The sequence below is a fragment of the Castor canadensis genome, chromosome 5 (assembly GCF_047511655.1).
Source record: "Castor canadensis chromosome 5, mCasCan1.hap1v2, whole genome shotgun sequence".
Lineage (NCBI taxonomy): Eukaryota > Metazoa > Chordata > Mammalia > Rodentia > Castoridae > Castor > Castor canadensis.
The window spans coordinates 82,042,005-82,067,521 of NC_133390.1; the positions used below are offsets into that span (position 1 = coordinate 82,042,005).

Consider the following 25,517-nt stretch of genomic DNA (forward strand, 5'->3'; position numbering starts at 1 on the left):
TATCTTCCTTGACAAACTGTTCTCTCAACAGCCATGCCTTCTAAGGCTTTGGGCAAGAATAGGGTCACCTCAGAGTTATGCTGGACTTTGCATATGTCACCTTCTCAGAGTCTGGGTTTCACCTTATGAAAACTGAGAACACTGGATGACTTCCATTCTGCAGATGCTCTCAGATCCATTGTCACAAGGCTAATTCAGCTCTGCTTTATCTTTGGCCTGGAGTTTTGTGGCACCTCAGGTTGTCTCTAAAACTCTCCCCTTCAATCCACGCAGCACACCATAATCAACTATTTTCCTAAAGCAGAGATCCAACCATCTCACTGCCCTAAGGATGTTCCTTTCAGCATACAGTCTCAACTTGGTACAGTGATCAAGGCTTTTCTCAATCCAGGCCCCACGCATCTTCATGACCTCTCTGCTATACAGTCTATATCCATAACTCCCAATTTTCCAATGCCCCAGCACCTTCTCACCTCCATATGTCCCCCCACATAAATATCCTCTTCTCCCATAACCCAACAAATTCCCACTCATCATCCAATGCCCAATCAAAGGACATTCTGTTAATCTGTGAAATTTTTCCAGGTTCCTAGAGGTAATGACCATCCAATCAGAACCATCAGATATTTTTTGGCACATACTTGTCTATATAGTCTTTTGTCTGTTTGGTTTTGGTTTTTGAAACAGGGTCTCTCCACATTGCACAGGCTGGCTTAGAATTCCTGCTCTTCCTGCCTCAGCCTCACAACTGCTAAATACTTACACGACCTCTTCAAAGCAGGGATCACATAGCATTTATGTTTCCATCCTTTAAACCCATGCTAGATTTTCTCTCATTCATACACTGATATATCTGACACATGCTATCCAGTGAATGAATACATGAATGTGTCAAATTGATGGACAAATGTATCTTTAAGGTCCTGTCCAACTGCCAACACTAAAGCTCGGCAAGTAAGGCCACTAAGCTACTGCCAAGAAGAAAGGTTGCCAGGTGGAAAAGACCAGCTACTGGAATGCTGACCTACCTTTCACCTCAATCTAAGAAAAATGCCATTTACCTGCGGGGTCACTGTAAAGTTTACTTTTCCCATGACTCAGGGACACCACACCCTCTGGGTAGCCACTCCTTACTACAATTGGTGAAAATGTTTAGTTTTCATACCAAACAAGAACGAGCTTCAGGTGCCAACTAAATTGTTTTCTTCCTGGGAATTACACAAGACTCATCTTCAGTGGAAATTCATTGGAAAGAATAAGCCAAGCATGGGTGACTTGGGTGACCTCCTGGCACTGAATTCAGTACAGCATTGGGCTTCCACAGTTACAGTTAGAGATCGTTATCAAAATGAGCTACTGCATGGAAAGTAACAGATTCAGGAACCCAGCAAAAGTACACTCACAGATAGAGAACCAATCACACTCTTTAACTATTACTCGCCAGAGCAATTTGGGCTGCCCCATCGCATCTTAGTCTAGGCCTTCTTGTCCTTTAATGTCTTAGTCAAGACCCAGCACTTCTAACAAGCCCCTGCTCATTCTCCAAGCATCCCCACAGCCCACCAGTGCTACATACCTCCAGCGGCACCTTCTTATATTCTGTATTATTAAGCTGTTCTTTCAACCCTAATAAACTAAGTGCTACAATCTGGACATCACCTTCAAATGTCTTGAAACTTTACTTTAATACATGTAGTTCATTCAACAGACATTTCTTGAGCAACTAGTACCTTCTATACCAAAAACAGTAAATGTTTGGTGAATCCTAAATTTAGGCCTGACCTTGTGCACATCACTTATATCACTCAATTCTTGCATGTAAGTAGGGTAACCATATACTTTATCCTCCAAACCGGAACCCCTCTGAGAGTGAAAGGGGAATTTATTGATACTACTAGAACACGGCAGAAACTTTGGCTGTCCTGAGCCGACCAGAAAGTATAGTCACTCTATCTGTGAAGCAGGCATTTTCAAATAAGGAAATTGAAGCTAACATTAAAGATTCAGTCTTTCAACATACAAAAAAGGTCTAAAAGTTTCACTTAAAAATGCTAAGGAGGATTAGGGGTGTAACTCAGTAGTAAAGCACTTGCCTAGCATGTGAAGATGCTGGGTTCGATCCCCAGCACCACCAAAAAAAAAAAAGCCAAGGAAGTTGCACTCCATATGTCCATATCTTCCCCTAACAGAGGAAGATACGTCTACCTAACATCCTCTGCAAGGTGGCAGCTGAGCTGCTGGTTGCTGGCCTAAGTAAAAAAGGAATGCTAACAACAGCTACAGCAGGAAAAGTGGCTACACTGAGGGTAGCAGGAGACCAAAGTATATGTCCTTAACGTGAGTGACCCTGACCTGTCCTGATCCTCATACTTACCTGCTCCATGAAAGGCTCCGACACAAGTTTCTGAAGGCGACCTGGCTCATCCCCTCAACACTAGCTTTCTGTTTGAACTGCTGGGGGCTGTCCTGCTGTGATATAAGGCCATGACACAAGCAATTACTGCAGCCAAAGAAAACCCCATAGGATTAAAGAATGTAAATTCCACACAAACAAAAGCTAAGTTGTAATGAGATGGTCATGGAGAAAGGAGTGACATTTCAGGTCATTCACTGGTAACAAATTAACTCTACACAGCCTGGAAAAGCCTGTGAATGTCTGTGGCTCTCACCCTACTTTTTAGAGCACACGATTTCCAACAGTGGTGTGCTCATCAATAAAAGGTCTAAAAGTGAGTAAGTCAGAAAACCAAATAGTGCCTGTGACCACCCCAGGGAGCCCCTCTATTAAGTGGCACAGTGAGGACTTGAACTTAGAATTCTCTGGATCTAAATTCCATGGTCCCCACCAGCAGGGAACAGTGCCTTCACTTGGTACCAGATGACATTCTGGGCACCCAGAAGAAGCCACATGCACATACTATATTATAGTTTTTAAAACACTGTCACAAGCCAGATACCAGTGGCTCACACCTATATTCCTAGCTACTTGGGAGGCTGAGATCAGAGGGATCATGGTTCAAGGCCAGTAGTTCATGGGACCCCATTTTCAAAATAACTGGAGCAAAATGGGCTGGAAGTGTGGCTCCAGCAGTACAGCACCCATTTTGCAAACACAAAGCCCTCAATTAAAACCCCACTCCCACAAAAAAAAAAAAACTGCTGTCACAAGAGTTTCTCTTATTTTCACATGTGCATTTGGATTTATCAAATGATCTCTATTTGAAGTGAATTGAGGATGAGGCTTAGGGACACTCAGAACTTACTTAAGATCATAGACCGTAAATGGCTCCAACACTGGTCTTTGTTTTCCCTAGAACAAAACAACTGCTGAAATGACAGTGAATCCCAGACCTTTAGGCAGTACAGTCACAAATCTAATATCTCAGTCTTTCCTTCCAAAATCTCAGACCTGGGAAAAAATAAGAGTTTCCAACTGCATATAGGTCTTGCTGAGGATGTTCACATCAATTATCTCATGCTCACTTGCAGAAGTTAAAGAGAAGGACAGAAAATTTGGAGACAGGAATCCAATTCTCACTCTGCCACTCGAGGCCCTGTGCCCCAGTGGAAAGGTTTCTTCACCCCTGAACTCTTGCCTACACGGTGAGACAAGACTGATCTTGCCAACACATCTCTTGAGCTGCAATTGGGAACTGCGTAATAAAAACGATTGTAAAATGCATTTGCCACATAAAAGTGCTACAAAGGCTATGAAATACTAATGGACTCTGAGAGATGGGTTGTGATGAGCAGGTTTAAGAGGGAAGGAAAAGACAGGGGTATCTGCTTTGTAATGTCTTTAAGACTGTAGCCTAAAACCTTTTAGGCAAGCAAAAATAAGTAACTATAAAAGGAGAATGGTGCGAATAGAGGCAAGGAGCTGTCACAAAGAAGAAACCCGGAGCTAGTAAAATTTAGGAGCTAAGTTCTTATAAACAAGTGGTAGGCATCAATAGCAATAATTCAAATAAATCCCTAAACCACACACACACACACACACAACTCACCTTCAAAGTACAAAGTGAAAGGGTTAAGCCTGAGATACAATGATCTCCAAGTAATGTCCCCTCCCCAAATTATCCAAAGGAAAGTCCTTGGAGAGGGGAATGGCGGCTGTCAAGTACAGGAGAAACTGAGAATGAAAAGCCCCTTAGGAGGCAGACTGGCTGGTAATGAGGGCCAGGAGTGACTGAGCCAGACCTTTCTTTTCTGGGGGCCTCAGTTTCCTCATCTGGGAGTTAGGTCACTCTGACTGCCAAGGCTCCAGTCCACAGTTATAAGGCGGAAACTGGCTGCCAGCTTTGGGGCTTCTGACACTGACTACAAGCATTTTTATCCATAAAATAGCTTCTTCTAGCCAAGACTAACTAATAGGCTGGCAAGTAATGAGAAAGACAAAAGTAAGAACTAAGCTACTTGGTAGTAAGTACTCTAACAGCTTCCAGAATCCATTCAGCTTCCTTTCCTCTCTCTACTCTGCTAAAGTGATATAGGCCAATCTTTCCTGTCCTAGAACATTTAGCAGACTCCTCAGCCAAGTCCCCTGCCTCTGATCTTAACCTGGTATCACTCTGTCACCACAGCTGGCTGAAAACAGATCCAGTAAGCCCTCCTGCACTCTAAAAGTAATAAAAGCCCCTTCTCCACCTCTGCCATAGTTCTCAGCTCAGCCTACCAGCCTTTTACCATCTATTTCCCTAGCCAGCTCCAGCTCTCACAGTGATCAACAAATGCACTTTCCTACTCCCCCAAACACTCCTGGGTCGCAGGCCTGAGCACATATATCAAGGTCCCTCTGCCTGCAAAGCTTTTCTACCCTTTCTTACTATAACTCCTACTTACTCCTCAAAACCCAAGTCAAAGCTTTTCTTTTCCATAGCATTCACCAGTTCTTCCAAGTGGTTGGTCATGCCTTTCTTACTGCTGCCATTAGCCCTGTGCTCATCATTTGATTAGGGCCTTAGCACACCCCATTGCAGTCTCCCTTATATGCTAGAATGAAGATCCTTGAAGGAAGGACCTGTCTTAGTTTTTCTTGTAAGTCAGTAACCAGCACTTTATCCTGGCATATGGTAATAATCACTCAGGACACATGTACTGAACTTAATACAAGAAATGGCATTGTTTGTGATCACACATATGTGTGACACAGAGGACAGGAGACCTGGAAATTGCCTCATGGCACAAAATAAATTTTGATCTTGATCTTAAAGGAGCATAGATTTACAACAGGCAGAGACAGAGAGGCCGGGAAATCCAGGCAAAGAAAACAGAGAAATACCCAAGGACAATACCACCACCTGGTCGTACAAGGGAAAAGTAAAACTGCCACTCAATTATTCAGGGTATAGCTAATCCAGCAACCCTCCATTCCACACTCCAAGTCCCCCAGTCATCGCCTTGCTGGTGAGACTGCCCAATGCCACCTGTGGCAGGTACAGTGCAGGTGATTCTCAATCCAGTTCTGGGTCTCCACAGATCCAAGGTCTAAACAGTGAAAACTCTCCCCTTCCTCATGTGGTTGCAGTCACCACATGTCACCCTCTCTCTTCAGGTAGCAAATATTTCCAGAACACTATCATGAGCCAGGCATTCTTCTGGGCATTGGGAATATGGCCATTAACAAAGCAGACATCCTTGGAATCCTCCAGAAGCTTGCTTTAAAGCAGAGGAGAGAGAGAAAAGCAAATCTGTAAGGTGAAGTGGTGATTAGTGCTTATATCATGTTAGTAAATATTGCTCAGTCACTTAACAAACAGCAACTAACCATCTTCGGGGCACCAGAGAGAAGAGGGATTCAAAGATAAGGAAGACAAAGTCTTAATCATTTTCCAGGTCATTCCGGGGGTCTGTCTCCTCCCCCCAGAGAAACAGCAGCTCATTCATGCCTTTATCTGTGAGTCATCAAAATAAAAGGATCCACCTTTGCAGGTAGGTGACAGGAAGGATTGTGGCTGGTCCCTCTCAGGAAGGGATCAGTATGACCCAGGGAAGAGCAGGAGTCCACAGAAGAGATTTGGTTCAACTCCACAATGCTAGTTCAACGAGCACTGTTGAACGAGCCCTAAGACTGAGAGTAATGACTGAGTTCAAAACTCTCATCGCTCCTGCTTCTGTTCACAACTGCTTCTCTGTTGAGATACATCAAATTCCCATCACCACACGGATAGGGGAGGGGATGATACCGGGAGGGGCAGTGATTTGCTAGAGAGTCTCCATACTCCCCACTGCATATGAAGAGAGAAGACACCCAAGGTAGAAAGCATGGTAGCATCCTAAGAGAAGAAGGAGTGCAGCACCGTTGTGGAATGCAGAAATTTGCTCACCCAGGTAAATCCTCATCTGTGATCCCACCAAGACCTAGTGAATGTGTGCTGAATTAAATCCCAGAGGAGAAGGTTGAAAGACACTATCAATCTCAATTTTTCCTACTTATGGACACAGGCAAGAGTACTGAAGAAGCTGTAGCTGAGGCAAGAGATCAAAATTCAGCCATGTCACTTTCACTAAACTCATTTTCTCATCTGCAAATGACACTGAGAATTATTATGCTAGTCCATTTTCAGTCACCATAACCTAATACCTGAAGGTGGGAACTTTGTAAAGAAAAGAACATGGCACCAGCATCAGCTTGGCTTTGGTGAAAGCCTGATGGAAGATAACACCAAAATAGTAGGACCACAGATGGAAAAGAGATCACATCATCAGAAAGGAAGCCAAACAGCAAATCAGGGGTCAGGCTGGCTGGCTCTTCCATAACAACTTGTTCTCAGAACTAACTCAGGATTCCAGAGAACTCCCTTAATCCACTCCAAGTGAAAGCTCTTACTGACATGAGCCCCTCCCAAAGGGCCCACAATATCTCACATCTCACACTGGGGACCAAGCCTCCAACATATGAACGCTTGGGGCCAAACCATACCTAAACCAGAGCAACTATAATGAGCCCACTTTAATGAATCAATATGGCAATTATATGAGCATATAGTAAATACTCAAAAATGCTTAAAATTTTATAGTTTTAAAAAAGAATGATGACTGAGCACCAGTGGCTCATGCCTGTCTGTAATCCTAGCTACTTGGGAGGCTGAGATCAGGAGGATTTCAGTTTGAGGTCAGCCAGGCAAATAGTTTGTAAGACTCCACCTCCAAAAAAACCACAGCAAACCAGTGGAGGTGTGGCTCAAGTGGTAAAGAACCTGCTCAAAGTCCTGAGTTCAAACCCCAGTCTCACCTCCCCTCCTCCAAAAAATGATGATTGACAATTTCTAGCCTAAAGTTTATGGCTTGCCTACATCTAAATATTCCTTCCATTGATTCTCAGCCCCCATCCCACCCACCTACTCATTTCATTCCTGCAACCTACATTAGGGAAGCAACAACCATTTCCTTCTCCAAGCCTCCGGCAGCCACAGCAACTCCCACAACTCGTTCCTTCCTCTCTTCCCTTCGCTCTCATGCTGTGTTTCACATGCACTTTCAAGAAAATGGATTTCCACCCAGACCCTGCTTCCTGTATACAGCAGCATCACTTTATTTCCTCACCTCTTGCAAGTTTCTTCTGGCAAAGCAAAGCTGAGCATTCCAAAGCCATATTCCAAGAAAAGTCCCCACCCACCAGTGCACATATCCAGCACTGAGGCCTCCTTACTGCCCTGGGTCAAAGTCTCAGGCTCACTCATCGGTTACAGAAAGTGTTCCTATGCCTCCTGCATTACCATCACCTACTTAAGCCCACAGAGATGGCTCCAGAGCCTCTGTCCAGCCTTGTTCTCCTGTAAATCATGAATCTCTAGAGGACCAGTTAATGAACCCTACAGACTTTGATATAAATTTAAACCTTACTTAGCAAAAAAATTAAAGTCCTCCCTTTTCTCCATTTCCCATGGCCCTTTTCACACTGGCCATTCAAAACACAGCCTCAAGAATAATCCACTTTCTTCTCCTACATCTGCAGATGCTGCTACCTTTGCCTGGTAGGTCCTTCTCTCACTGTCCTTCTTCCACATGGGTGATTCATACTTAGCCCAAGAGATTCAGTGAAGACAGCACCCATCTATTATGGCTTCCCTGAGGCTGTCTGTCCTCAGTGCAGAATGGGCAAAACATACCCTGAAACACTGTACACTATACATACACTGCTCACTGAACACACACACCTCGCTCCACCACATACACACAATCTGTGTGCTCCCCAAGGACAAGGACCATGGCCTCCTCGTTTTTGTACTCCCAGGGCCTACCCAGTTCCTGGTCTACAGTAAGATGAGGATGTGGAATGTAAGATGAGAATGTGGATGCTTCACACACTGCTCTTCTCCTTCCTCCATCTCCAACCTCAGCCTTTACCATGCTTCCTACCAGTTTCTATCTCCCTATCCTTTCCCTATTTAATGGAGCAAATTTCTGAGCTAAGGGGACTTCCTAGTCCTCACAAATTACACTGTCCTTGGACAAACCCCCCATCAATCCAGCATCTTAAAAACATTGCTCTGATATCAAATCCATCTCTCCTTCATTCCCAATTAGCTCATGCTAGTTACACAGCAGGGTTAAGTCACAAGTTACCACCAAGAACCACAAGTTTTGAGTTATAATTTTGAGCACATCCCTAAATTAGCCATGTAACTTTGGGCAAGGGTTAAAATGGAGACAGTATTGTCATCTAGCTTCTTTCTATGAAGCTCTTTAAGATTCAAGTGGACTATCAGGTGGAAAAGTGTTTCATAAAGTGCAAAGTACTGTACACTCAAAAAAGACCTGATTAACAAATTTTATCAAATTTAAACCATTGACTACAAGATGTGTCATTATCAACTTAGAATAAAAAAACTGTTCAACTATGACACATCTGTGATTATAAAACAATCAGATTTCAGGAATAATAAACCATAAAAAAGTGTAGTTTAGAATTGACTTAAAAGAACTAATTTGTCTCAATAATAACAGGAACCTTCCATAATTTTTCATATTCAACAGTGGCACATAATAGGTGCTCAGTAACACATGTCAAGTAAATGAACAATAATAACAGTCTTAAGTCAAATGATCACTTCTCTCACTGGAATTGGAAAGCAGGCTTCCAAGGCCGATACTCCCCTCTACTACATCATGCTCCAGCCTGCTCAGAACCCTCAAATGATGACTTCAAGTCATAGAGAAGCTCAACAGCCTGGCATTTCTAAGGCTTTCAAAATCAAATTCCTCACCCACTCATCACTGCTTACAAATGTCCACCTGCCTCAGAAGGACCACCAGAATGTCCTTCCAAGAGGGTCCTACTCAGCCCCAGCGATAATAATCAGCTCAGCTTCTCCTCCCTTTTCTATCCCCAAAGCCCACTCTAGGCCCCAAAACCAACGCCAGGCCCATGACACAGGGGCCCCAGGCTTGCACAGCTAATCCCATCTAGACCACATTCTTGAATACAAAGGGTTTGGGTGAGAGTTGGAGGCTACCTTGCAAATATGAAATTCCATGCACACAATCTGCTCTTTAACTGCCTTGGTGCTGGCAAACTCCCACAAGAAGTCTTGATGAAAACTAGGGTTTCCTAGTTTCCTGTTCCTCAGCCCCCTCCTCAATCCACCACTATTCCCTGAAGGCTCTAGGGCTAGTACTCACCTTTGTAGACCTCTCTTTTCCTCTATATAAGAATGAGAGAGGTGAGGGCAAGAGTGATAAAGCCCCAATCCACTTTCCCTCCCTTCCCCTAAAGGCTTTCTTAAAATGCACTTATGCAGGGAGAGGTGAACCATTAAATCACTACACATATGTGAAAAAGTTTTATTGGAGAGGAAAGAAATTTAGAAAAGGGAGAAGGGGTCAGTAGAGAAAGGAGACTGATAATAAAGTTAGGTGACTCTGGTATTAGAAAAGCAGCTCAGAGATGACCCTAAATTTTTGCTAATTCTTTTGTGTTGGGAGGGAACCCCCTTCTGAGGGAAAGTAAGCTAGAGATTTTTCAGTTCTTAGGACCCTGGAGTTCCAAAGGCACTGCCCTGTCCAAGTACCCAGGGTACAATCCCACTGATTGATTAGCTCTCACCCCAAACCTCAAGCCCCCATCATAACACCGTTTACAGCTCCACTCCTTTATCTAGCCTTCTCTGGCCTGCGCTTGCCTCCTGCGATGGCCTTCCTCCATGCCTCTGGATTGCTTCAGAAAACACCCCATCCTTCAAAAGCCCTGATAAAGCACAGCCCCCTCCAAGAGCCATTTCTGGCCTGTCTCCAGAGCCCCCAAAATCAAGCTCCTTCCCTTGAACCCCCTTAAAACTCGATCTATGCATTTTCCCCAGCACTAACACTTCCTACTTGGGGTCAGGTTGGCTCCTTGGTTCAAGTGAGCGCTCCCTGAGAACAAAGTCTGGGTCCAACCCACAGTGCCTGCCACACAGTGGGGACTTGAAATGCTTACAAAAAAGGCACCCGGGTGTCCTAAGCCATCTAATTTCAACTATGGCCACCTAATAGATGACTTCGGGAAAGACCCTCCTCTCTAGACCTCAGTTGCCCTAACTGTGAAATGGGAGGACTTGAATGACTGGGTCCCTAGGCCCTTTCCACCGTGACAACTGTGATTCCGCGAAAGCTCTAAGCTGCTAGGCGTGGCCCCGCCCACTAGGCGCCCAGAAAAGCCCGGGCCGGGGGCGCTCAGAGAAAGCCTCCAACCCCTCCCAGCCGCGCGCGTGCAAGCTTCCCCAAAAACTCTGGGTCCCCCTCCCCCATGGCGTTCACCCCGTGATTAAGCCGCGGCCGGCACTTCCGCACGGCGGGCCTGGCGGCCGGGGCAGGACGCTCTGCACCCCGCGCTCCTGCCACCACAGCGGCGCTCGAGCCCGGGGAGGGCTGGGGGTTCCTGAGGCGCCCGCGGGCAGAGGGTGGGGGGAAGGAAGGAGGATTTGCAACAATACCTCAGGGAGGAGGCAGACGGGGCAGCAGCGGCGGCGGCGGCTGGAGGCGGAGGCAGAGGCGGAGGAGGAGGTGCCCGGGCACTCCCCCTCCCATTGTCCCCAGCCCCGGACAGGCCCGGCCCCGCGCCCCGCACCGGCCCTATGGAGCGCGCCACCCGTGCCCAGCGCCCCGCGCCCCGGGCCGTGCAGCCAGCCCTTACCTTGCAGCGCCCGGCTCTCCCCGCTCGCTAAAGCTACTTATCCCGGGAAAGCTCGCGCGGGGCCCGGGAGCGAACCCACAGACAAAAAGTGAAACTTCGGCAGGGCTGGAGCGGCTGCTGGTTGGTGCCTTTCCCCCTCCTTCCTCCCCACCGTCCCCACCCCCTCCCCTCGGTCTCCCGTGCGGTGCCCTGAGCGCTGGAGGCTGACGTCAGGGGCCTGAATTCCTGACTTTGCCTGCACGCATTTGTCCATGTAAGGTATGGGAAGCCGTGTGCCCGCGGGGCCGCAGCGCAGCGCTCGCCTGGCGGGGGAGGGGGCGCCCGCAAATGGCAGCGGCTTGGCCAAAAGGTGGGCGAACCGAGGGCATTGCATTTCCTGGGAGGAAGAGGAGGGGACGCGGGAATGCAGGGAACTTGCAAAGGAGGAAGGGAAACAGGGAGGTGTGGAAGCTTTGCCTCCACTGGAGGAAGAGGAAGGAGACGTAGGAGGAAGCGGCCAAGTCGAGGGGCTGCTGGTGAAATGGGGGAACTTGGAGCTGCTATTAAGGCGCCAAATTAGGAGCCTTGAGCCTGAGCAGAAGAGATCCTGCCTTGGGATCCCCTTCCAAAATCCAACTCGTGAGCCCCGCCCGGGATCCCCAGCAAGTCTCAAAACTTACAGAATGTTAGAGCTGGCAGAGACCAACTTCCAACCCAACCACTGCCCACGTGAGAACGCTGAAGCTCTCAAGAGAAGTGATTTGAACAGGGTCAAACACTGAAAAGAACCTGGAGCCCGACCCGCGTGCTCTGCCTCCCAGCGCGGTTCCCGCCTCCAGGCAGATCACCCAGTGAATCGATTTCCTACTTCCCTTGCCCTCCCTTCCATCCCCCCACCCAGTTCCTGGAAGGTTCTGATTGACCTTGAGCCCTGAGTAGGAATGACAATCAGTTGCCTCAGGGCTACTTCCTCTGTCCTGTGCTGAAAGAAATGAACCTCTGTAGTTTAACACTTACTTCACAGCACTGCCTGGAAGCTCAGAAAGGTTGTTCTGTGCTTATGCTTAAAAGAAAAAGTCTGTGAACTGGGTAAACTGGTTTGAATAAAGACAAGCCTGTTCTTGGAAGGTTTGAGGCGGATTTTTTCCTCAGACATTTGCAAATAGGAGCATTGATGAGATCCCCCACCTACTACGTCAAGGAGTTATTTCCTCCAACTTTCTTTGTATGTCTATCCTGTTGGTATCTAAAAACAAAACATAACAGCCCTTTCTCACCTGCTTATTACATCCTACCTGAGTTATATGGGACTAATTGTAGTCCTTCGTATGCAAAAACTCAGGTAAAGTAACTTGTCCAGCACAGAATAACAATAACGAATCAATGCCTGAACTCACTTCCCCCTTCAGGTCACCTGACAAATCCCAAAATCTTTCCATCGGTCTTCTTGGCCCTGACCTTCAGTGGGACCTAAGCCCAGTCATGCATAAGGAGAGTGCATGAAAACTCCAAAACATGGTTCTTTGGAGATTAGATTTTGATAACCAATAATTAGGGGAATAAAAATACAAGTTACTTTTTGAGCTTCTCTTCTGTGCCATCCTCCAATCCAGATACTTCGGGATTCAAACTGCTTAACCTCTTTGTTCTCAGCTACACATGCAAAACTATGAATATAGTACAAGAGAGATAAGGTCAATAATACCCACGCATTCCAGTAATAATGAAGTATTTTTCTCTTTACAATTGACATGGTTTAAAATAAGAAATATGTTCTTTCAGAGATTTTTGTTCCAAAACTTTGAAACCGTCACATTACTCTATCTTAAACATTTCAGCAAGCCCACGTCCTATTTAATGCTACTGTTTAGTATGAAAAAAAAAAAAATCCCAGTATCACACTGGATATCAAAGCATTCACCCAAACCTCTTCAGTTATAATGGGATTTGACCAGCATTTTTTCTCTCCTTCTCTCTCAGTAACCCACTTATAAAGAATAATAGGGTTCTGATGAGGATTAATAAAATTTAATAAGGTATAATTAGAGTCATTCATTTCCTCCATCATACACATTATAAGAGTGCTTGCTGTGTTGGATCCAGAAATGCTACTAATTATTTTGAAACTGTTGTATGGGTGTGTTGGGGAAGATCACTGTGTTTGTCCTCCTGAAATATTCATGAATTGCCCAGGTAGACATGGTGTTAGCATGAGTATTATAAAAAGTTAATCACAAAAATCAAATTTTGACTCATGAGGCCCTCACCAGGAGTGTAAGTGACAAAGTCATAAATTGGATGCTTGGTGAACTTCATGTAGGGCTGTCAGTTGTGCTAACCCAAACCAAAAGCTTTGTTCTTGTTTGCTTGTCTGCTTCTTTTATATTCTCTTTTCTCAACATCTTAACACTGGCTGTATGCAAGGGCTTGGGCAAGAAGGAAAATTTATATAAATTTGCAGGCACAGTGCTGGAGAAATACTGGTTTACCAGTTCAGAGAATAAAAGGACAGAAGTTCAGGTGGGATGGGGGTCGTAAAGATGACACACTAGTGGTCCAAAAGCCAGCAGCAGCACTCCCACTCATCCAGTGATGACACAACAGAATTTTAGACAGATCAGGCTGTAATCCCATCTCTCTGTTGGATCACAGTCCTGTGTCCAAAGGCCTCTGTAGCCTTCTTTTTTTTTTAGGGTGCTTATGCTATGCCAGGCAATAGTCTAATGATTTTTCATATGCAATTCAGAAACCTTCACAAAACTCTTCAGAGGTGGACATTATTTTTCTACTTAGTCCTAAAGAAACTAAAACCTGAAGAGGTTAAGTCACTTGCTCTTAACATAGAGCTAGTACTTGTGTAAGATCTCATCCTGGGCCCATACAGCCTGGCACCTCACTTCCTGCTGCTGAGTGACCATCTGGTCTCAGTTTGAACACTGCAATGTGGAGACTCGTGATCTACAGCTGACTGGGAGAAATAGCTCTGAAGAGGCTACTAGAGAAATGGTAAGGACAAAAGGGCCAGGGAAGATGGGAGGTAATACCAATCTGTTACTGTCTCTCCTCAGCTTAAAACCCATCAAGTCAAATTCCTTAGTATGTTTGCATGGCCCTCCATGATTTGTCACCTACTTGACCCTCAGCCTAATTTCTGCCAGGCTTTCAGAGGCCTCCACTCTAGCCAACTGAAGATAATGGTTGTCTCCCAAACACCACTTATCACTCCATACTTATTTGCCTTTGCACAGGTTCTTCTCGGGAACCTTCTTTCTTCTCCATTCACCTTGCAACCTTTATTCAACCACTTCAGGCTCCTCTTAAATCTCATCTCCTCTAAGGACTCCTCCCACTCCTAGTGCCACTTCCAGATTCTACAAAGTCCTCTTGCCACTCTGCTTAGGACCTCAGTCCATAGCATGCTTTTGGGTACTTTGTCTTTCTTTCCTTCTTTACTGAATCTAATTTGTCTCAGAGACCTTATTGTAATACCTGTCTTAGCCATTGTAAGCATTCAGCTGTTTGGATTTTTCTTATTATTGTCCCTGCTTAAAGGCAGAAGAAGATATGGAAGGTATAGAGCCTGAACTTTATCAAGAGTTGAGATCTGGATACAAGCAGGCCAAAAGGAAGAGAGAAAGGAAGAAACAGAGGAATCCAACCATTTGGAAGTAAAAGCAAGACTAGGGCAGGGAGGGACACGAGAGAAGGTTAATAGTCCTTGCCTTACCTTAAAATTGCTATGCAGCCTCTTGAGGAGTCACTTCCTCCACAGTTTCAATTTTCTGAACTCATACAATTATGTTCTTGGATTTGTTGAATTTTTCTTGGTTTTTGACTACCAGAAAGGTTCAGAGACCCAAAAACCAAAACAGGAAGCTTTTGTTGCCTATTTTTGTTCTAACAAGCATTTACTATGCACTCACTGACTTTATTAGGCTTGGGAATACAGTGTTGAAAAAAACAGATTCAGTCTCCACCCTACATGTTAACACAAAGGCAACACATAATGCCAATTCCAAGAGAAGGGGTCTGCTGAGACCACTTGGCTGAGACCCTACAATCCCCCCCACACACCACCAATGTATCACTGGATAGACTGGATCCACTGCTTTTTTTATAATAATAGAGCAGGCAAAGATGAACCTGGATATACAAACATACCAGGGCTCCCTGGGGAGCACAAACATGAAGCATACTTTTTTTTGTTACAATTGTTGTTGTTACACAAGCAGCAAGAAGTAGAGGATGATGTTCAAGGGTTTTATGTGAACAAACAAGGCTTTTCTCAAGAGGCCTCACTGGTCCCCTGGGAAGTTGCACAGAACTGTGTTGCTGCTGAAGAATGTCAGCTAGTTCTTGGTGATCTGGAGATCTAGGAATAAACTTGGAATGTACTTTACCTCATTTATGCCTGCAATTCACAGTGTCTTCCACTTGTTAGATATCACAGAAGACATTGGGCAGTTTTAGATGAATGGAAATAAGTCCATTTTATTGTGTGTGTCTTTATACTTCATCTCTCTATGTATGCATATATGCTTATATACAAAGTAATGCTTCGTTTAAGCTATATATAGATAGCTAGATACAGATATAGATATAGATATATTCATTCATTTAAGCATACAAGTGGTTTTTACTACATTTAGGAATATATAGAATTTTATAACCAACATTACATTCTAATACTAAAGAAATTCCATCAATGCAGAAAGAAATCTTGTACCCATTTATAGTCAGTCCTCATTCCTATCTGCAGACCCAAACAACTACTAGTATACTTTCAGTCTCTATAGATTCCCCCCAGTTAAAAGCCAGTTGCTGCTTCTGGTACTCATCCAGTAAACAGTGATTAGTCCCAAAGCAGAAGGAAAGGGAGGTTGGGGTGCACCCTAAAATAACACCTGCCAAAGTATTTTTCAAGGATAATTTCAAGCAAAACTTTCTATTCTATGCTTTCACTATAGTCACTAATACGGACATTGGATAGGACTGCACTATATATTCACCAGGAAAACTAAAATGTGCTCCGAGTATAGATAGCATAATGCATAAAAAAAGCAAACAAACTTGAAGAAATATATATATATATGTAGGGCAGTAACTATGTTTACATTCTTTAAAAAAGATTTTTTTTTTTAAACCAAAGAGTCTGGTATTTTCACCTTCCATTTGATTCTTCTAAAGTCTCAGTGGAAAACATGTATTCCTTTGCTTGTCAGGTTGACTCATGGAATATCATACACCATACTGTTAACTTAACATTAACATTCACCTTTCCATCCTGATTCCTCTAGCCCCATATTCACCAAGTTGTCTGGAGTCTGTAGCTTCAGGCACTGAGAAGGCTCTGCCTACAAGATCTAGATTCCTTTCAGCAAGCCAGTTTATTATAAGCTTTCTCTTTGCTTATGACAGAAAAGCAAGTAAGAAAACTGGAACCCTTCAGGATTTCCTGTTCAGAAATATAAGCAGTTTGGTGGCATTTGTAAATTCCAAATAGGAATGGTCATATTTCCTTAATTTCCAAAAGAAATGTGGTTGAAGTGAAGTACTCAGTTATATAACAGCCTGGGAAGGATGCTCGGGCAGGAGCAGGAGGCTTGGGTTCCAATCCCAACTCTGCTGATAGACGTATGATCCTGAGCAAGTAATATCCTCTTGCTGAGCCTTAGTCATTCATTCACTTATTCATTAATTCACCTGCTGGATGGAGAGCTTAATCTCTTTCTCTATCTGTTGATGGAATGCATCAGATAAAATAATGAATGTAAAAGCACACTGAAAACTGTAAACACTATGCAAAAGTGTGGAACTGTTGGTTGATTCCTAGCACTGCCTCACTCAATTCAATTTCCACTCAACTTTCCACTGCTTTCAAAGTTTGCCACCAGTGTTCTTTCACAATCCTTAATTTGTCAACCTATAATAAGAATGGATTTACTAAACCACAAATTGACCCAATTTTAAAATACATTAGCATTGATTACTCCAAGTAGAGTGTGGATACCTTTCTAGCATCAAGTTCTTAAAATGAAGATTACCAAACTGATGTCTAAGTGTGCTGAATGCTTTTCTTTAAGGAAGAAAAGTGGTTTCTGCATTAGGATGATGACTGAATCTCCAATTAAATTCTTTAAAGCACATGGCTTTGACATTTTCTTCCTACCCCTGATTACATTTAAAGGATTATGCTTGATCATTGTGGCAGATGTAAGAAGAAATAGATTTGGCTTTGTTTCCTTCTATTTTATGATGACTAATTATTAGAGTTCAAAAACTTATCTAAAATGCAGTGTCTTCCCTTGCAAGTGCCCCACAAAATCAAAGTCAAGTAGCATTCATTAGAGGTAAAGAATAAAGAGAATTAAGAATTCTTGCCTTCCTTACCACAATCCCTCGCGCTCTTCCTTTCCAGCTTGAACTGGCAGAATGGCTCCCACAAAGGGTGGCAAGAAGGGCCGTTCTGCCATCAATGAGGGTGGTGACCCGAAAATACACCATCACCATTCACAAGCATATCTGTGGAGTGAGCTTTAAGAAGCGTGCCCCTCGGGCACTCAAGAGAGATCCGGAAATTTGCCATGAAGGAGATAGGGACTCCAGATGTGTGCATTGGTACCAGGCTCAACAAAGCTGTCTGAGCCAAAGGAATAAGGAATGTCCCATAAAGCATCCTTGTGCAGTTATCCAGAAAATGTAATGAGGATGAAGACTCACTAAACAAGGCCTATACTTTGGTGACCTATGTCTCTGTTTCCACATTCAAAAATCTGCAGACAGTCAATGCGGATGAGAACTAAGAGCTGAGTGGAAATAAAGTTATGAAACTGCAAAAAAAGAAAAAAAAGAATTCTTAGGGCAGGGGTGGGAGGAGGTGTAACTCAAGTAATAAAGCATCTGCTTAGCAAGTGAGAGGCCCTGAGTTCAAACCCCAATACCACCCAAAAAAAAAAAGAATTCTGGGATGTTATTCATCTCTATTACTAGCTCATTGCTTAATATTTGACTGTGATAATAATCTTCCTATCTCAAGAGAGTAGGTGTAATGCTACAATCTCTCCCTAACCCTGTACCATCAGTCTTAAAGTCTAGAAAACAACTATTAATTGTCTAGTAATAGTGCTATTTGCTGAATAAGGTGACCCTATATCCAACTTACCTGGGACAATCCCAACTTATACCTACTGTCCCAAGCAAATTATTAATAGCATTGCCTTTCAGACCTAAAAGTGGTCCAATTTAGTGATAGAATTTTTGGTTACTGAATGGCGTAGGACTTCTTCAAATGAACCTTTCTTGAGTACCTGTTAATGCAGAAGTTCCTAAGCATGATACTTGAAGCGGTCATGAATCCTGTGCTAAAAGAAAACAGACATTAATAAGCTGTATATAGATTCTTTATGCAAAGTATAAAGTTATTGTATTTGAAAGTGCTATGGGTATTTGGGGTAGTAATAATTTCATTTAAATATTCTTTCTTCAATATTTCAAGTACCTACTAGAAAGTAGATCCTTATAAATATTAATTATTAGGTATAAATCAGGGGATAAGAATTGACCAAGGGGTTTGTTACAGACTAGTTGAAGATATAAATAAGAATATATTCAATTACTATAGAGATATATATTAAAATAAAGATGAGTTAGAGAGTAATGGGAGCACATAGGAAGTACACCCAGGTCTTGGGGAGTGGGAGGACAGACAAGTTTTGCTGAAGGAAACAGTAGTTTAAAAGAAACCTAAAAGAGAAGAGTAGGTGTTAGGTGAAAAAAATGTAGGGCAGTGAGGCGTGCTCCAGGCAAAGGATGCAGCACATGCAAAGCCAGAATTGTGAGATCCTGGTAGAATCAGGGAATTAAAAATAGTTCATTGAAACATCAGCATAGAACATGGTGAAAACAAGAAAAGGTGAGCTTATGAGGGAGGAGGCAATAGAAGTGGCAAAATTTGGATCAAGGTAGGGAGGATACTATTCAGAGAAAGGAACAGAGAAAAGCATCGGGGTGTGGCAAGACAGCAGGCAATCTACCCTTGACATTGACTTTATTTAAACTCTACAAAGGATTCTCAAATAAAGAATGGGCTTCCTAGACCTGTGCCCAGGATTTTTGTTCTAAGCTAGATCCTGGCATTATATGAGTTAGGTTCTGACATCTGGTCCATCCTAGCTTGCCTCATCAGCTGTGGGTCAACCTTCATGTATAAACATACATGGCTTTTAGAAATTTACTGAATCCAGCCCTCTGATGTGGTAGGTGAAGAAACGCTGCCTCTGAACAAGTTCTGCACCCAGCAGAGGGCTGTGCATCCATTCCTTTCCCCACTTGCCCTCTCTTTCTGCTTTCTCAGACTAGATAACCCCAGTCCCTACCACTAGATCTGCACAAGATGGAAGTCTGATGACACCAGGAATTAAGGCAGAAGTAGAATATGACATCCAGCTCTCCATTGGGAATAGAATTGACCAGGACCCAAGTGAATAGAGTGGAATGAAGGAGAATCAGAGGATCAGATAATCACTCATCTGACGAAAGGTAAGCAGAAAACAAGACCATTACAGGATCTGTTTAAAATATATCTATTGTATCAGGCAGAGTTCTCAGTTGTAAAAAGTGAATTGGAAACTGACAATATAAACAGTAAATAAATTGTGTAAGCAGGAAATAAATTTATTAAAATGAAGTTGAATAGCACCTATATTCTACTTGGAGACTAAAAATCAGGTTTAAAGGGTAAATGCCAGGAATAAAGCTCCGTATCTGGCCCTGTGGTGACACTGATAATGCATCTTCTGCCTGTGGACATCTCCTGTATCTCTGGTATCCCCATCTCTAGGTATGGCCTATAAAACCACCACCATGCTGCCTCTGGAACCTGCAAGTAGTCAGTTCTGCTCTTCTTCCTTCTTCCCCTCCCCCTTCTTTTCCCTCTCCCCCTCTTCCTTCTCCTCCACCCTCCTCCTCCTTCTGATGGTATGGGGTTTGAAATCAGGGCCTCACACTTGCTAGGCAAGGGCTCTGCTTAAGTCCATGCCCTCATCCCTTTTGCTTTTTTTTAAAAAACAGGTATGGTCTCACTGGCTTTTGCCAAGGCCAAGTTTGGACCATGATCTTCCTATCTCCACCTCCCAAGTAGCTGGAATTACAGGCATATATCACCACATGTGGCTTGTTTCTTTCTTCTTTTCTTTCTTTTTTATTTTATTTATTTATTTATTTATTTATTGCAGTACTGGGGCTTGAACTCAGGGCCTTCACCTTGAGCCATTCCACACCAGCCCTAGTTTTGTGAAGGGTTTTCCGAGACAGGGTCTCACAAACTATTTACCTGGGCTGGCTTCCAACTGAGAACCTCCTGATCTCTGCCTCCTGAGTAGCTAGGATTACAGGCCTGAGCCACTGGCATCCGGCCTGGGTTGTTTTTTTAAAATAGAATCTTACTAACTTTTTTCCCAGGCTGACCTCAAACTGCAATCTTCCAGGTTTTGCTTCCAGAGTAGCTGGGACTACAAATGTGAGCCACCATGCCTAGCCTATTTGGCTTCCTTAAGCCACTTGATATAGTCAAAGATGGAGCAGGTACATCAACTGGCAGTTCCTGCTCCACGTGCCCTTATTGAATCTCTGGCATTTTAAGTTTATATCTGGCAGGCAAGATTCACTTTATAAAATGGGAGCGTCTCCAAACATAGGAAGGAAAGGCAGTGGAGGAATGTGAGATTCAGATGCTAAGAAGAAAAAGGATGACTAATGTCCATTTCACTGTAGAGCAAAGGAACAGTTGACACTATCCTGGATATTCAAAGGGGAGAAGCAGCTTCTGGAAAGGATTTGCTGGAGGAACCAGAAGAAAATGATTTTTAAAAAAGTGTTTGCCATTTTCTAAAAGGCATTACCATTTTGAAACAAGAACATAAATAATAAAGAGAAAGTCTGACATGAAAAGACAATAGGAGAACTAAAATGGGAACATATTTTAGGAAATTTGAAGTGCAATAAGCAGAGTTAATACCCACTTTGTCTGTTAACCAAAAGGAGAAATGACCTGGAAAAATCTCATCTATAATATTGAGGATAAACTTGAGAATTACTTCTGGATTGTATAGAAAAGCCCAAGGAGATCAAATAAAAAGAGAAAACAACTTATGTAAGACAGGGGTCAGAGATTCAGCCTTAGAATGAATCTAAGAAGAAGGTGGGATAATAGGTCAGATACTGTGTTTGAGGGCATGAGTAGAGAACTGTCCTGAGCTGCAGTGCTTACCTGAGTGTACAGCCAAGGGGCCCACTGCATTCAGGCAAAACCAAAGACAAACAATTTACTCTTAGAAATGTCAGGCTGAAATGTTTGAAGCACATGAGTTACGCAATACAACCACAACAATAATCACAACAAATTCTTTAGGTATCCAAGTGGCAAAAACAAAACAAAACAAAACTATTTAACTCAAAATAAATAAAAAACTGCATTGGTCTCAGCTTTTTCACCAGTGACAAAGTGGCAAAATAAACCAAACAATACTTATATAGATTTGTTGACTAACAGTTGTGAACAAATTCTTTTGTTTCACAAGTGGCAAAGCAACAAAAAGATAGCTTATGGACAACGGGGATAGGCGGGATAGAGTTTCTGCCTAGCAAGCTCAAGGCCAAGTTCAATCCCTAGAGCTGGCAATAATAAAAAAGAAAAAAAGTTTTAAAATATAGCTTATGTTTGGAAAAGAAAGCATCCTAAGGTCTTGCTTCTCAAAGTGTGGTCTGTGGCTTGGCAGCACCAGCATTATCTGCAAGCTTGTTAGATAGGCAAAATCTACAGCCCACATTAGACCTCTTGAATCAGAATCTGCCTTTGAGCCAGATGCCCACATAATTCCTATACAAGGCAGCCTAAGGGAAGTTGCTTGAAGACATATACTCTGTGGACCTTTGAAGAGTGGAGATAAAATGAAGAACTCAGGAATGGAAGAGTAATGGCATAAATGATTGGCAAGCAGTCTGTGAACCGTCAGCAGAGCCCCCACATTGTCAGGAGGCCTATAAGAAATATGATCTCCACTGGGCACCAGTGGCTCATGCCTGTAGGCAGAGATCAAGGAGGATCGCAGTTCGAGGCCAGCCAGGGCAAATAGTTCGAGAGATTCTATCTCAAAAATGCCAAGCACAAAAAAGGGCTGGTGCAGTGACTCAAGTGGTAGAGCACCTGCCTAGTAAGCATAAGGCCCTGAGTTCAAAACCCATACTACTGAGGGGTGAGGATAGGTAAGACACCTAAAAAATTAGCTAGCATTTGTTGCCCTTAACGCAGAGAAACTAAAGCAGATACCTTAAAAGCAACTGAGGCCAATAGGAAAAGGGGACCAGGAACTAGAGAAAAGGTTAGATCAAAAAGAATTAACATAGAAGGTAACACACGCACAGGAAATCAATGTGAGTCAATGCCCTGTATAGCTATCCTTATCTCAACCAGCAAGAACCCTTGTTCCTTCCTATTATTGCTTATACTCTCTCTACAACAAAATTAGAAATAAGGGCAAAATAGTTTCTGCTGGGTATTGAGGGGGTGGGGGGAAGAGGGAGGGGGCGGAGTGGGTGGTAAGGGAGGGGGTGGGGGCAGGGGGGAGAAATGAACCAAGCCTTGTATGCACATATGAATAATAAAAGAAAGAAAGAAAGAAAAAAAAAAACCCATACCACCAAAACAAGAAAAGAAAAAAAAAAGCAGGCTCTCCAATTAAGATCACCCAAGAAAACAAGCTAGGGGTGCCTCTGTGGGAACCAGAAGAGGTTGGTGTCTTTTCACAACAGCATCTGGAAACAGCTTCCCTTTATCTCTGTCATCGTGACTAATCCTGTAATTGAATATAAATTTCTCCTGAAGGACCTAGTTCACACATAAGGCTTAATGTAGGTTTGAGAGACCCAATTAAATGTGACTTAGAACAATGTTTTAAAAAGAAACAAAATACCATGTCTATGAAAAAAAAGTACTGGGAAGAAAGAGAGAACATTTTTAAGTGAGAAATTCCATTTCTTTTGAAATCTTTATTTTTCTCATTTTCTTGAGTGAAATGATTATTATAGGTTGTAAAGATGAACTTATTTTTTTAAATGTTTTCTATCATTATGAGAATATCTAAATAAGAACACAAATCATAGTCTATTTGTCATGGTTTCCCTAAGTCTTCCTTTCCAGCATTTCCTCTCATCACTCCACTTCCTATGTTCTGACGAACTTACTTCATTCTTTTTCAACTCTGGAATCTTGCTTAGTCGGGAATCCCCTACAGGACATTGTGGGCTACTCACAGTGACCTTGGCTATAAATCCTAGAATCCTTCAAAGCCAGCTCAGGTGATACCTTCTCCATGAAGACGTACTTCCCTGCAAGCCAGACCACTGTTACTCCAATACTCTTCCAGCTCCCCATAGGCTTCTTCAGGTCTCAACTAGGGCAGTGATAGTACCAGTAATGGCAGTAGTAACACTCTCATGCCTTCACTGTACAGTGAGCACCACAAGGCTTTTTGGTGTTTTGAAAACACCTAATATAAGCATCAATAGATTATTTTTAAGTGGATGATTAATAATTTGTCCCAGGGTTTGAGGTAGGTCCAAAAAAGAATGGAAACAACATCTCATTTCTTCTATTTTACCAGTTGGGTAGCATTATTTCACATTTGGTTAGTATAGCAAGACGATAATTTAAGTACCAATAGCTTTAAAGGCTATTCTATTTTTAAAAACAGAAATCTCAAGAAAATATTCAAGTGTTTCTTTAAAAAAACAAAACAAAACAAAAAAACCCCAAAGGAACATGTTGTACCTCTATTTGAACCAACTTTTACCTACCTTGGGCAACTTGCTTCTCTAGCTTCAGAGGAACTGTTTGCTCTAAAATTAGAAGAAATGAATTTGGATTAAGAGTTCTCTAAGGCCTCTTCCAAATCTAGCCTTCTCTAATCCTAAAATGATGATAAAGCCAAATTTAGCTTTCAGGGACTTCAGGTGCTGTGTTTCAATATTATAATGTCAAAGTACCATCATGATTAATAATTCTTATTAATTTACAGAGTGCTCAATCTGATTCTTTCTTGGTTCTCACATGCTCCAGTCTCTCATAGTGTTGTTTTATTCTTTCTAGAATGACTTAAAGCCAAAGCTTTCCTCTTTGATCTGCTTGCCTCCTCAATCGGAGGCGTGCCTTCTGCAGCCACAGCTGTCCCCAATTAACCTTTCTCTTGGTGGCCAGTCTTGGCCCACATGACTCAGCAAAGCCAGCTTTAGGCGCTATCTTCATGACGAGCAATCAACGTTAAATTTTTTCATGCACTAGTTCTAAGGAAACTACCACGGTCTTCACACTGTACAGCTCCAGCTTCAATTAAATGACCAACATTTAATACACAAGGTAGAAATTGGTATATAGTTATACCCTATAAGCTGTGTATGATATAAAACACATAATCTGTCATAACACAGATGACTAACATTTATTTCCAATTTTACAGTTTATGAATGGTCTCTACATATACATATGACGTTCACATCAGCGATTATTGAGTTGAGGAGTGCATTGTAGTTAAGAAGTTATCAAGAGAGGCTGGCTACTGACACTTTGTTGTGATCAATAACACTGAGGTCAATGATCAGCACTGCTACAGAAATTGTTTTTTGTTCATTTAACCAGAGATGATCACTGTGTGTATTCATATATTATCTCAACTGCCCAAGTATAAATCTGATTTCCTTTCCCTGCAAAGTATTTCTAGAACGCTACCTCATCAGCCAGAAATAACTTTTGCCTCTGGGTATCCATAGCATTTTTCTTATACTTCATTTATTACATTTTCATTTTGATTTTATTTTTAAACTATTATTATAGTTTTTCTTCCTGTTCATGATTTATTTCTACTACTCTATGAATACTTAACTGTCAGAATCTAAGGGACATCTGTGCAGTTGGTTCTCTGTATCTGAAGTCAACCAGCAGTAGATGGAAATTATTTGAATAAAAAAATTTGTGTCCGTACTGAACATGTACAAAATTTTTCTTGTCATTATTCTCTAAGCAATATTGTATAACAACTGTTTATGTGTCATTTACATTGAATTAAGAATTATAAATAATTTAGAGAAGATTTGAAGTATACAGGAGGATATGGGTAGAATATATGCAAATATTGTGTCATTTTATAAAAGGGACTTGAGCATTCGTGGATTTTGGTATCAGCGGGAAATTTTGGAAATAAACCCCTGTGAATACTGAAGGAGGACTGTAACTATAAAAAAAAACCTCATGGTTCATGTGTGGAACCAGAGCCATCTGTGCTCAGGGAAAGAATATGTTTAAGTCACATGTCCCTTGAGAGACAACAAACCAGGCTGTCTAGAGTTGCTTAAGGGGACTGGACCAGTTGGG

The 25,517-nt window shown here is 42.7% G+C and overlaps 1 protein-coding gene and 1 pseudogene across 15 annotated transcripts in view; one reads left to right on the forward strand and one right to left on the reverse strand.

Annotated features, from left to right (window-relative positions):
* Positions 1-11,899, reverse strand: part of Lpp (LIM domain containing preferred translocation partner in lipoma) — a 642,244-nt gene extending 630,345 nt beyond the window's left edge. For 6 of the 15 annotated variants that reach the window (XM_074073565.1, XM_074073570.1, XM_074073568.1 and 3 more), the window contains exon 1: positions 11,117-11,253. The gene's annotated coding sequence lies outside the window, so the exon portion shown is untranslated. Of the gene's footprint in view, positions 1-10,916; positions 11,032-11,116; positions 11,254-11,775 lie in introns of those variants that run through there. The other 9 variants (XM_074073556.1, XM_074073563.1, XM_074073562.1 and 6 more) reach the window with 4 other exon arrangements.
* Positions 11,900-17,527: 5,628 nt separating this feature from the next.
* Positions 17,528-18,009, forward strand: LOC109678230 (large ribosomal subunit protein eL31-like; annotated as a pseudogene).
* Positions 18,010-25,517: the final 7,508 nt, after the last annotated feature.